The following is a 12,325-nucleotide window of genomic DNA, read 5'->3' on the forward strand; positions in this document are numbered from 1 at the left end:
CTAAATTAGTTGTCATTCTTTTCTTTCTCACTGACACAGTGTAGTGTCCTATTTAAGTGCCTTGGAGCCATGCTGCCTGAGTTTGTCATTTATGAGCCATTACCTCAGGCCAGTTACTTAAATTCCCTGTGCCTGTGTTCCCTCCTCTATAAAATAGGGGGAACAATAGTATCTATCTCATAGGGTTGTCATGAGGATTATGAGTCATTATGTGAAAAGCACTTAGAGCAGTACTAACATGTGGTAATTCCTCTTCTTCTCTTGTAACTACCCGCCTATTACCTATTGCTATAATGACATAGATTTACTAAGAAGCGGCCAGTTCACAAGTCTTGCATTATAGCTGGAAATAACTTTGATAGAGAAAAGAAAGACTTCATGGGGAGAAGACTCAACCCATGCATAGTTTTTTCCACTATTAGAAGTGGAGTTTCTGCTGAGGATTAAGTAATGAACAAGCACAGACATTAGTGTACCTGGAGAAGGTAAACCCCGACCTCTGCCTTACCTGCTCCTGATACTCTGAGTTTTTATCCCAGATTCAAATACTACCTCTTTCTTCCCTTTAAGTCAATAAAAACTTTTAAGACCTTGTAGAGTTATAGATTTAGGCTATGAATCCATTAATTTTTCTAAATACATAAAAATGTTTCAAAAATTTAACGATGACTATAGCATCATGGTCATTATGCATTTGGGTTTTGACACTATCCTTGAAAATTTTTCTTTTTTCTTTTTTTTTTTAATTTTTTTAACGTTTATTTATTTTTGAGACAGAGAGAGACAGAGCATGAATGGGGGAGGGTCAGAGAGAGGGAGACACAGAATCCGAAACAGGCTCCAGGCTCTGAGCTGTCAGCACAGAGCCCGACGCAGGGCTCGAACCCACGGACCGTGAGATCATGACCTGAGCTAAAGTCGGCCGCTTAACCGACTGAGCCACCCAGGCGCCCCTCCTTGAAAATTTTTCAACATAAATGTGTAGATTATTTCTCTAAGTGACATGGAAAACTATAACAACAGCAATAAGAATAACTCACTTTTCCTGGGATCTAACCAAGTATCAGGCCATGTACTAAAGATTTTGTAAGCATCATCTAAACAAATGAACAGAACCATCCTTTTTGTTAGTATCTGCATGTTTCATGTGGTGAAATTGCAATTCCAAGATCTTCACATCTAAGAATATAAAGATATAAAGTAAGTGGTGGAATCAGGATTCAAAACTCCATTAGGCTGCCTCAAAAGACCATGTTCTCAAACGGTATCCTATGGTGACTCATCTTCTAAGAAAGGATAATGTGCCTCACTCCATTTACTGATTCAGATTTAACAGACAAATCTAAATGGAATGGTCACAGTAGCTCTTTGTATTAGATGAATATAATGATTCTTCCTCATGAAATCAGCACAATATGAAACAGCTTTTTAGTAGTTGTTAAGTTTTAGGTTTCTTGTGTGCTGTGTGTGATTGGTAACCAGAGTACTGAGCAAACTTAGAAGTGATTGGTCCGATTTTCTAAATAAACTGTCCTGGGAGAATACGTTACTAGGAACTAGGTGACCTGTTCAAAAGAAAGTGGCATTGTTCTTGTCAGAGTGATCATTGATTTTCTCTCAGGTTTCTGTAGGGAGTTGCAGGATAAATTTCTATTTGTTACAAAATGAAAAAAAAAAAAAGTGTTCTCAGATGGATTTCTTTGTTTTAGAAATACAATCTTGGAAGGGAAAAGAAGACTAACAGAATAATCAGAGTTTTCTTAAAAAATTTTTTTTGATGTTTCTCATGAAGAGAGGGACTACCCAATTCTAAATTTCTTTTCAGTTGTCTGCAAAGAAAAGGATTTGTAAAAGCAACTGAATTAGAAGAAAGCCATCTTTTTAGTTATACATATGAGTATGTTACAATATAATTTTTTATATACTTGCATTCATTCCTATTTGACAGAAACCTTTTCAAATTTGATTCATCAAATCACTAGATCTTTGAAATCATAGAGGGGAAAAATTTATTTTATTCAACATGAATGTGTCACCTGTAGCCGAACGGGCATAATAATATGAAGCATTAAACAGAAAAGCAGTTTAAAACTAAATCTTTTTTGTTGTTGTTGTTCTTATCCCTTTTAGTGAGCTGAAGAATTTTCCTACATAGATTCAAAGTGGAGTACTGAGGGATTCTCATCAAGCCTACATGGACTTATTTTAAATACTTTAGGGACATAATTCATAAAAATCTAAAACACAGCGTGTGTTCAGTATGGAAGTCACAGACCAGGGTAATTTTTAAGAACGCTGCCCATTTCATTTCCCAACCAAGGAGAATTTATACTGCCTATTGTCACGACTCCTTGAGCACCCTCATCATCTTTAGGTCAAAGATGTTTTTTTAAAAAGAGCCCAAAGGCTCACTTACAGGACATAATAGAAAGTAACAGCTGGGAAGACATTGTTCATATCTACTGGGTAATTAAAATGAGTTCTCAAGATAAGCACATAAACTAAAATACATATTTACTTGAGAAATCCCAGTGGCTCCCCAAGAGCTCTTAGGGGCTGTCAGGCAAATAGCAGCATATGTAGAAATGAGGATGTAGTACAGTATGTGACAGATACTGAAAATGTTGGTTTCTTTTCCTGTGTTTGATATGCTCCCCTGTGGCACTCTTGGTGTTAGTTACACTCTGCTTCCCCTGACTGTGCTTTAACAGGTTCTCTTATCTTTTCACATTATTGTGGCATCAGGCACTTTGTGCATGGTGCATTTTAACTAGTTGAGAAAAAAGGAAGGAAGAACAGAGTCAGGTGGGCATGATTAAGTCAATAAGCAGAATGGCATACCCACAAGGCTGAACAAGGATATGAGAAATAAAAATTTTTACCATTGCAAAGGAGAAAAAAATTTATTATGAACTATGAAATAATCTTATAAATACAAAAGGCATTCACTGAGTCCATAATAGGAAGAGTCTTTAAAAGAGCATTCATTTGATATTTTTAGTAACATTATTGAAGAATTGCATGTCTTCTTACTGTTTACACTGACAGTAAAGCCCCCTGCCCTATTCCAAAGAGATATTGGTCTAAATAAGAATATGATAATATTTTTCTATAATAATATATTTATGTCTCCCTCTTTACCCACTTTTCTGCTCCTGGGTTGCAACTTTTGCTTTTATGATGAAGATTATCATTTAATACTTTCACTTTGATTTGCCCAGAAATCTCTGGTCCCATTTCTCTATTTCCTCATAGATCTCCAGCAGGATATGAGTCACTAATTTGAATTTAATGAATTTAAAACTAAATTTATTCTTCCCCGTACAAAGATTTCTGATTTATATTATTCCTATTCATATTAATGACACAATGATGATTGCATCATCCTCCCTGGCTTAAAATTCTTAAAGTTAAATATGAGGTCCTTTTCCTTCATATTCTATTCTCAACCAGTCACTAATAGTTTCCCACAAGTATGTAGTGCGACCTGTATTTGGATGTAATATACACAATGGATTAGGCCTTTATTACCTCCAATTTGCACTCTTACTCTTGGCATTTGCCTCTAAAATATAATCTCTGTTAAAACAAATTTGGGTCCTCCAAAAATATACTACTTCTCTACTCATAAATTAATAATAAGTGAAAACAAAACACAAAAGATCCTGACCCTAAAATTTGAGAATTTAAGTTTCTTTAAATTTGGCTGATGTATAGAGACTGAAATATTCACTAGGACTTTGGTCTCTTACTCTTTCTGAATTACTGCATCCTGATAACTCCACAAAGTGAATTATGATGTATAATATGTCTATATGCTACTAATAAAATACAGTACACATGTTAATTTTATTAATTAAATGAAAATATTGGTTAAATATGTTCATCTATGCAAGAAAATTTCTTTCATAGTCATTTATTTTTTAAAAATAATGGGCATTAAGGAGGGCACTTGTTGGGATGAGGGTTACTCCTAAAATAAAAAAAAAAGTTGCAATTTTAATTTAAATTTTTAGTCATTTTTCCCCATTGTTTTAAGTTTAAATTTTAATTGACATACAGTACAATATTGGTTTCAGGATTCATCCCTTACATACAACACCCAGTGCTCATCACAACAAGTGCCCTCCTTAGTACCTAAAGCTCATCTAGCCCATCTACCACCCACCTCCCTCGGTCAATCCACAGTTTGTTCTCTATCATTAAGAGTCTCTTGTGGTTTGTTTCCTTTTCTTATTCTACCCCCATTCCCATATGCTCATCTGTTTTGTTTCTTAAAGTCCACATATGAATGAAATCATATAGTATTTGTCTTTCTGTGATTGACTTATTTTGCTTAGCATAATACATTCTAACTCCATTCACATCATTGCAAATGGTAAGATTTAATTCTTTTTGAAGACTGAGTAATATCCCACTGTATATTACCACATCTTCTTTATCCATTCATCAGTTGATGGACATTTGCACTCTCTCCATAATTTGACTATTGTTGCTAATGCTGATATAAGCATTGGGGTGCATGTACCCCTTCTAATCCATATTTTTGTATTCTTTGGATAAATACCTAATAGTGCAATTGCCGGATCATAGGGTGGTTCTATTTTTAATTTAATGAGGAACTTCCATACTATTTTCCAGAATGGCTATACCAGTTTGCATTCCCACCAACAGTGCAGGAGGATCCCCCTTTCTCTGCATCCTTGCCAAAACCCGTTGTTTCTTGTGTTGCCAATTTTAGCTATTCTGACATGTGTGAGGTGGTAGAGAGAGAAATCCCAGGCAGACTCTTTGCTGTCAGAGCAGAGCCAGACATGGGGCCCAATCTTACGAACTATGAGGACTTGACCTAGCTGAAATCAAATCAGATGCCTAACTGACTCAGCCACCAAGGCATCTCTCATTGTGGTTTTGATTTGGTTTTCCCTGATGATGTGTGCTGTTGAGCATCTTTTCATGTGTCTGTTAGCCATCTGGATGTCTTCTTTGGTAAAGTGTCTATTCTTCTCATTTTTTTACTGGGTTATTTTTTTTTAATTTGGGTATAGTTGATACACAATGTTACATTAATTTCAGGTGTACAACACAGAAATTCCACAACTCTATAGGTCATGCTATGCTCACCACAAGGGTAGTTATCACCTGTCAACATATAAAGCTATTACAACTCATGGTTGTAACAGAATATGGAGTAGGAAAAAAGATTCTTAGAAGAGAGAAGTTTTTATTCTTTAAGATCAGTAAGCAAAGTGTGTGCTAAGAGAAAATAACCTATACAAGAGTGGGAAATTTGTATAGTACTAATAAGGATATTCAAGTACAAGATGTCTTCCTTAAGTTCCATGACTCCTGAGATAAGACATGCACATCAAAAGCGGCCAAGTGAAATGTAATGTAATAAATAATTAAAGACCAAATAAATGGAGGTATTAGTGTAGAAATGTTAAGTGTTGGGTGAATTATTAGGTATCCCATACAATGTCCAACAGAGAGATGTGTGTCAAATAAATCCAATGTAATTTTAGAACATTAGAAGCATGAAGTTGAAAAAGTAGAATTTCCCTTAAAAATATTCTTTTGACACTTATATTAAATCATCATATTGTCACTTTAAATATATTACAATCTTGTCAATTATACATCAGTAAATCTGAAAAACAAAATAAGAAAGGGTATAGATTACCTTTGGGTGATAGAGGATGCAATTATCTAGGGGAAGCAATGAAGGGTTTTGTCTGATGCTGGTAATATTTGATTTTTTTATCCAGGTGGTGGTTACATAGGTATTTTCAATTTGTAAAAGTTCATTAAGTCGTACAGATATGACTTGTATACTTTTCTTAATGTATGCTATATTTTGATCAAACATAAAGTTTATTATGTAGAAATAAACAAACATACAAGTAAATAAACAGCCCCAAAAGGGGAGGAATTCTTATTTTGAAGTATAAAAAGAGTCATACAATTATGTTTTCAAGTTAAAAATTTTGAGAAAGTAAAAAAATAAAATAAAAAAGATGGGCGACAACTAACCATCCAAAAGGGATATAAAAAGTGTTCAAAAGAAGGCATAGACAGTGCTACTCCATGACTGCATCTGAAGCAAGAAAGGTACAATTTACTAATAATGTCTTAATCATCATGCTTTCTAGATAAAGTGAATTGAGATAACCAATCAACAAATTGTCATTATTCTTAAATTTTTTTTAATGTTTATTTATTTTTGAGACAGAGAGAGACAGAGAATGAATGAGGGAGGGTCAGAGAAAGAGGGAGACAAAGAATCCGAAGCAGGCTCCAGGCTCTGAGCTGTCAGCACAGAGCCCGACGCAGGGCTTGAACTCACAGACGGTGAGATCATGACCTGAGCTGAAGTCGGACGCTTAACCGACTGAGCCACCCAGGTGCCCCAAAATTGTCATTATTCTTAACAGCCTTCAACCTAGAATTGGTCACCTAATCCCCAGTCCTTCTGTGCAGTTATCTAGCATGAGCTCAAACCCTTTAAGAAGTCCTTCCCAATTTTCCCTTAATGAGAGTCTCCACAGGTCTTCTAGGGTAAGTTCTCCTATGTATTGTCACTCAATAAATCTAACTTTTATTTGACTATAGATGTCTTCTTGGATTGTCTTTGGTTAGTGGGCTTTGACATTAAAAACAACAATGACCAAGAAGGTATGTCAGTATTAGTTGAGTGAATTGAAATTATGGTCATTCATGGTTTAAAAACTGTTAAAAATATTCTGAATGAAATACTTGAATCTAGGGAATAAGGAGTAGAGAGAGAAAATTTTAGAGCCGAAAATTCTATACAAATCTGCTTAGGACCTATTTGAGATTTGCTTGAGTATATCACATATGTTCAAAGGGAAGACTAATATGATGTCATACTTTCCTATAAGTAACACAAATTAGTCATATTACTTGGTGCTAAGGATAAAAATGGAGGTAAAATATCCAGTTGCTGCACTCAAGGAACTTAAAATTTAGTGTTGGAGAAAATATACAATCACAGGCAGTTACAAAGTATGACAAGTGATATGATATGGGGACCAAGAGTGAGAGCTAGAGAAAAAGAAGGGTGGGGAAGAAGACAAAAAAAGGGGGGAGGAGAGAGGGGGGATGAGGGAAGGAAGGAAGGAAGGAAGGAAGGAAGGAAGGAAGGAAAGAAATTATGGACAAAAACTTGGGAAACTCAAGCTCTAATATTTAAAGTTTGGGCAGAGGAAGAGGAATCTAAGAGGGAAGATAAGAAGGATTGACCATAAGGAAAGTAGGGAAGGAGTTTATATGTCCTGGAAAGAAAAGGATGGTTTTGAGAAGGAGGAACTCAGGTAATAAAGAGAAATAACATGAGAAAAATATTGAAAAAAATATGGACAGTTGTTGTGAATCAGTCTATGTACACCATTGGTAACAAGTTAATGGTTAAGAAAGTGAGGAGAATGGGACTTTGAAAGTATAGTTGTGCAAGAAAAGAGATAAAGGCAGTTAATAGAACAGTACATGAGGTTAAAATGGACTTTTTAAAAAAGTTTATTTACTGAGAGAGAGAGTGAGCTGGGGAGGGACAGAGAGAGAGGGAGAGAGAGAATCCTAAGCAGGCTCTGCACTGTCAGCACAGAGCTCGAGGCAAGGCTCCATCCCAGAAACCGTAAGATCATGACCTGAGCTGAAACCAAGAGTTGGACACTTAGCTGACTGAGCCACCCAGGTGCCCCAGAGGACTTTTTTTTTAACTATGAAAAAATCTGATCATATTTCTTTGCTGAGGAGAAAAGATCAGATAGCTATATATACAGAAGAGAGAAGACAGAGGAGACCCAGGATGGGGTCTCAATCCTCAAGAGGTGGATACAGATAGAATTGAGAACCAAGGTTTTTCTGGGCATTATATTGTAGTAATTAAAGGCATGAGCTCTGGAATTAATTAAACCTTACTTTGAATTTCAGCTGTGCCACTTACTAAATGTGCAGACTTTAGTAATATTAATAATAATGCCTCCCTCAATTCAGTTATTATCATACTTAAAGAAGGTGTTTCATGTGATGTGCTCTGATTTAGAAATGAATTAGTACAGTTTTGTTATAATTATTTATAATATTATACTTTAAACTTAGAGGCAAGGATATGGGAATAAATAGGATTAAAATGAATTTTTTTTATGGATGAATCCTATGAAATGTGCACATTTTCATGAAAATTTCCAACTTCTCTGTGTTATGGTGGGCATGATCATGTATTCAGAGTTACTGAGTAGGCATTGAAGTAGGGAGTTTGAAGATAATAGTAGAGATTTGAGAGAGTTTTATAGAAAATGGAGGAGGAAACACCAAGAAAGAACAAATAATGGAGAAAATGTGTATGTATCAATTTGGAATTAAAAAAAATTCTTTTCTCTCCTCTTTATCATAATCTTCTTCCTCCCTCTCCTTATTTTAACAATTTTAAACAACTCTGATATAGGAGTGAAAAAGACAGGTTTGATTAGGATCAGGGGGTTACTTGCTGAATGTGACATAAGGACAGGCGGATTGAAGGTATTCACCATAGGTTAGCCTAAATAAGAAGAAAGTGAGGACATGAGGTATTTGGAGATTAGGAGTAAATGGCAAGTTAAAGGACCCTTGAAAAACATGACACTGTAGGAGATGAGTATAAAAAAAAAAAGCCAAACTGAAATAACAGACTTTATTTAGAGAAAAAAAATATTATAGAATAAGATTTCAGAGGTGGAGTCACTCTGGGTGATGGCAAACTTGGCAAGATATCTGTGGATGTGAAGAGGAGAAGTGAACTGAGGGCCATGTTGAAGGCATTCAAGAACCGCACAAAACAGGCATTCTATATATTACTTACATGGACATATGAACCATGTGCCAACATTCTAAATGAATTTTGGAAGATAACCAAATTGAAAGAGACAGTGAATGGTACAGGATGAGGAAAAAAGACTTTAAATAAAAGGGAAAATGGCAGTTGAAAGCAGAATGCAGACAAGGGCACCATAGGGTATCTTGCCACTGGGGGTGGCGGGCAGATATCAGCTCTGACAAGGAGGTGGAAAGAAAATTGGGAAGAAAACGTTGATGACATAATAGGAGAATGTGTAAAGCATAGAAATGTCTTCAGAGATTGCATTAGAGCAGTAACTGAGACAGGGAATGGAAAGAGATTCTCATTTTGTTGTTCTGGCCTCAAGTTTGCAGTGGAGCTCTGATGAGACATAGTTCAATTATAGAGTAGATCTCGGTGTTACTGATCACTGCTTATAGGTCTCATAGACCACTCTTATCATGAAAGGCACAAAATGGAGTTTGACAGTCTTCTTTAAAGAATCTGATTTCTGGGGTACCTGGGTGGCTCAATTGGTTGAGCATCCGACTTGATTTTGGCTCAGGTCATGATCTCAAGGTCATGGGATTGAGCCCTGCATTGGGCTCCACACAGAGCATGGAGCCTGCTTAAGATTCTCTCTGTCTCTGCCCCTTTCCCCTGCTTTTGCACGCTCTCTCTCTAACAAAACAAAACAAAACAAAACAAAACAAAACCCCTTGATTTCTATTTCAGTATTATCATCTGTCAGTTTAATTGTATGTTAAAACAAGACTTGTTCTCTCTCAGGTCATTGGGCCCTGCAACAGCCACTGTTTTGTCCATATGTACTCAGTCCTTCCTATTTTAGGACCATCGGTTCAAATTTAAAATTACAGCATTTGTATCTTTATGTCTGAGTACTTTGTGGTCAGAGCCCATTCTCCCCTAACATATGACATTCTATTCTAAAATACCTGGAAAATTGACCCTGACTCCCACTCCTCTGAGAACAGACCTTCAACCAGTGACTGAAGAATATGGTTGTATGAATGTCCTGGTTTCTTTGATTATTGGTAGAAATAAATGTGAGGCACATTTCTACACTGACTCCCAAAGTTCCCCTACAGGGTTAGACTCCGTGCCCATAGTAAAAACTTGTTTTATTGGCTTCTTTCCATTCTCAGTCTCCCTTCTCTGCTCCCCATTGGTATTTCTGAGATCACCTCCCAAGTAAAACATGTTCTATGTGCCCTCAGATACTTATCACAAGTAAATCAAACTAAGGGGACCCTAAGGTAAGAGGTGCCAATCATCCACACTTTCCAGATAGAAGTTTGCTAGATGACTTAAGAAGGACTTGCAAAATGGGGCACCTGGGTGGCTCAGTCAGTTAAGCGTCCAGCTTCGGCTCAGGTCATGATCTTCTAGTTCATGAGTTCAAGCTCTGCATCGGGCTCTGTGCTGACAGCTCAGAGCCTAGAGCCTACTTCAGATTCTGTGTCTCCCTCTGTCTTTGCCCCTCCCTTCCCCCCCCCTCAAAAATAAAAGATTAAAAAAATTTAAAGAAGGACTTGCAAAGTAAGTGAAATCAATCAGACTGAGAAAGACAAATACCATATGATTCAACTCATAAATGGAATCTAAAAAAAAAAAAAAAAAGAATAAATGACCATAAAATGAATCACACCTATAAATGCAGAAGGCAAACTGATGGTTGCCAGGGGTAGGGAGTGGGGGGGATGGGAAAATGGATGAAAGGAGAGGGAGATACAAACCTCCAGTTATGGACTGAGTAATTCATGGCAAGAAAATAATTCATGGGAAGAGCATAAGGAATATAGTGAACAATATTGTAATAGGGATGTAATGGGACAGATGTTAGCTACATTTGTGGTGAACAAAGAATAATGTATAAACTTTTCAAATCACTAAGTTGTACACCTAAAACTAATGTAACATTGCATGTCACTTATACTTAAAAAAATGTGCAAAGGAAGTGGCTAAGAACAACTTGTGATCCTGTTACCAGACTATAAAAAGGACTAAGGGGACCAAGAATGAACTTGAGGGAAAACAAAAGAATTTCTTTGGAGAGAGTTGTGGGTGTGCTGAGTTGAATCCCATCATCGTGGAAGGATGGGTCGTGCTTCTGGAGATTAGCATTTCAGATAAACATCTCAGGAACGTATGTTTCCACTGGAGTCTGTGGGGGCACAGAGGTTGATCTGTGGCTTGTTAGCTGTTTTGATGGATGAGCAAGATGTATCTACCTCAAAAATAGACAGAACTTAATCCCAGAATTTCTGAGGGAAAAGGATATTGATTTTCCATGGCTCAGAGCATCACTTGGAAGACTAAGTTGGCCTGGAGCTATGTTAAGAGATTGCTGAGAAGAGAGTGGTAAACACAGCAACCTGGCAGAAGATGAGAGCAAAGGAAAGCTCATAAATTGATGGTGGGAGGAAAGATTTCCTTGTTTTAATGGAATTGCAGGTGACAGATGTCCAAAGATGCAGAGGGGTCGCAAGAAGAGGAGGAGAGAAAGAAGGTGGGGTGGAGTGGTCTTTAAAGCTCCCAAATAAACTTCAAAGTTCCCAAGTTTCCCAAGTAAAAAGAAGAGAAAAAGTCAGATTCAAACATGGAAGTACCAGTAGAAAGCACTGTGCGATTAGTTCAATGCCACCAAGGAGAGGAATTTTCTGAAGTTTATTCCCCACCTAGTCCCCACTTAAATCCAACGAGGGGCCACAGAGTCAAGCCAGCTATGTTCCTCTCTTAACCCATCTCTTCCTCTCCCCCTACCCCATGAGTTCATGGGTCTAAGCTAAGGGAAGAGAAGTACTTCAGTTATGATAGACACATACTTGATACTTCTATTAGAGAATGATGACTGTCTTGTGACTAAAAGTGATCAAGGAAATTTTTACTGGCAGAGAGATTAGAAGTCACAGGATGAGCCCCAGTTTCACTCAAGGGTGGAGAAAGCTATCTTTGTAGGACAGTGTGCAGAAAGAATCCAGTTTTTTCAGCTTTGACCTTTGGCATTCCACTTTTCAGCATAATTGGTACAGCTTTTCTTGATATTCATAAATTCATGTTTGTTCCTTGGTAACAAGAGAATCAAAAGTCTCAATCCATGGTTGATGCAAACTCATGGAAATATTCTGGGAAGGTATACACAGTCAAAATTAATAATGATTATCAATATTGAAAAGTTAGGGAATACTTTGCATCCTTGAATCCTAAATAGACTAACCTGTGAATATTTTGGCTATCATTTATAGTTCTATACTTAAGTCCTGAAAATGATTTATGATTCTTGATGTATGAATCATAGGACTTTTTCACACATTGATACATATCTGCATGGCTAGAAACAACTAAATCATCGAATTGCCTAAACCTACAGTCTGGCTGCTCCAGTCTTATTCAAGAGATTCAATTCACCATTAGGGCATATTTCCTCCACTTCTTGCTGGTCTCTCTCCACTTTTGCCTGCCTGACAG

The sequence above is a fragment of the Panthera onca genome, chromosome B1, assembly GCF_046562875.1.
Source record: "Panthera onca isolate mPanOnc1 chromosome B1, mPanOnc1 haplotype 2, whole genome shotgun sequence".
NCBI lineage: Eukaryota > Metazoa > Chordata > Mammalia > Carnivora > Felidae > Panthera > Panthera onca.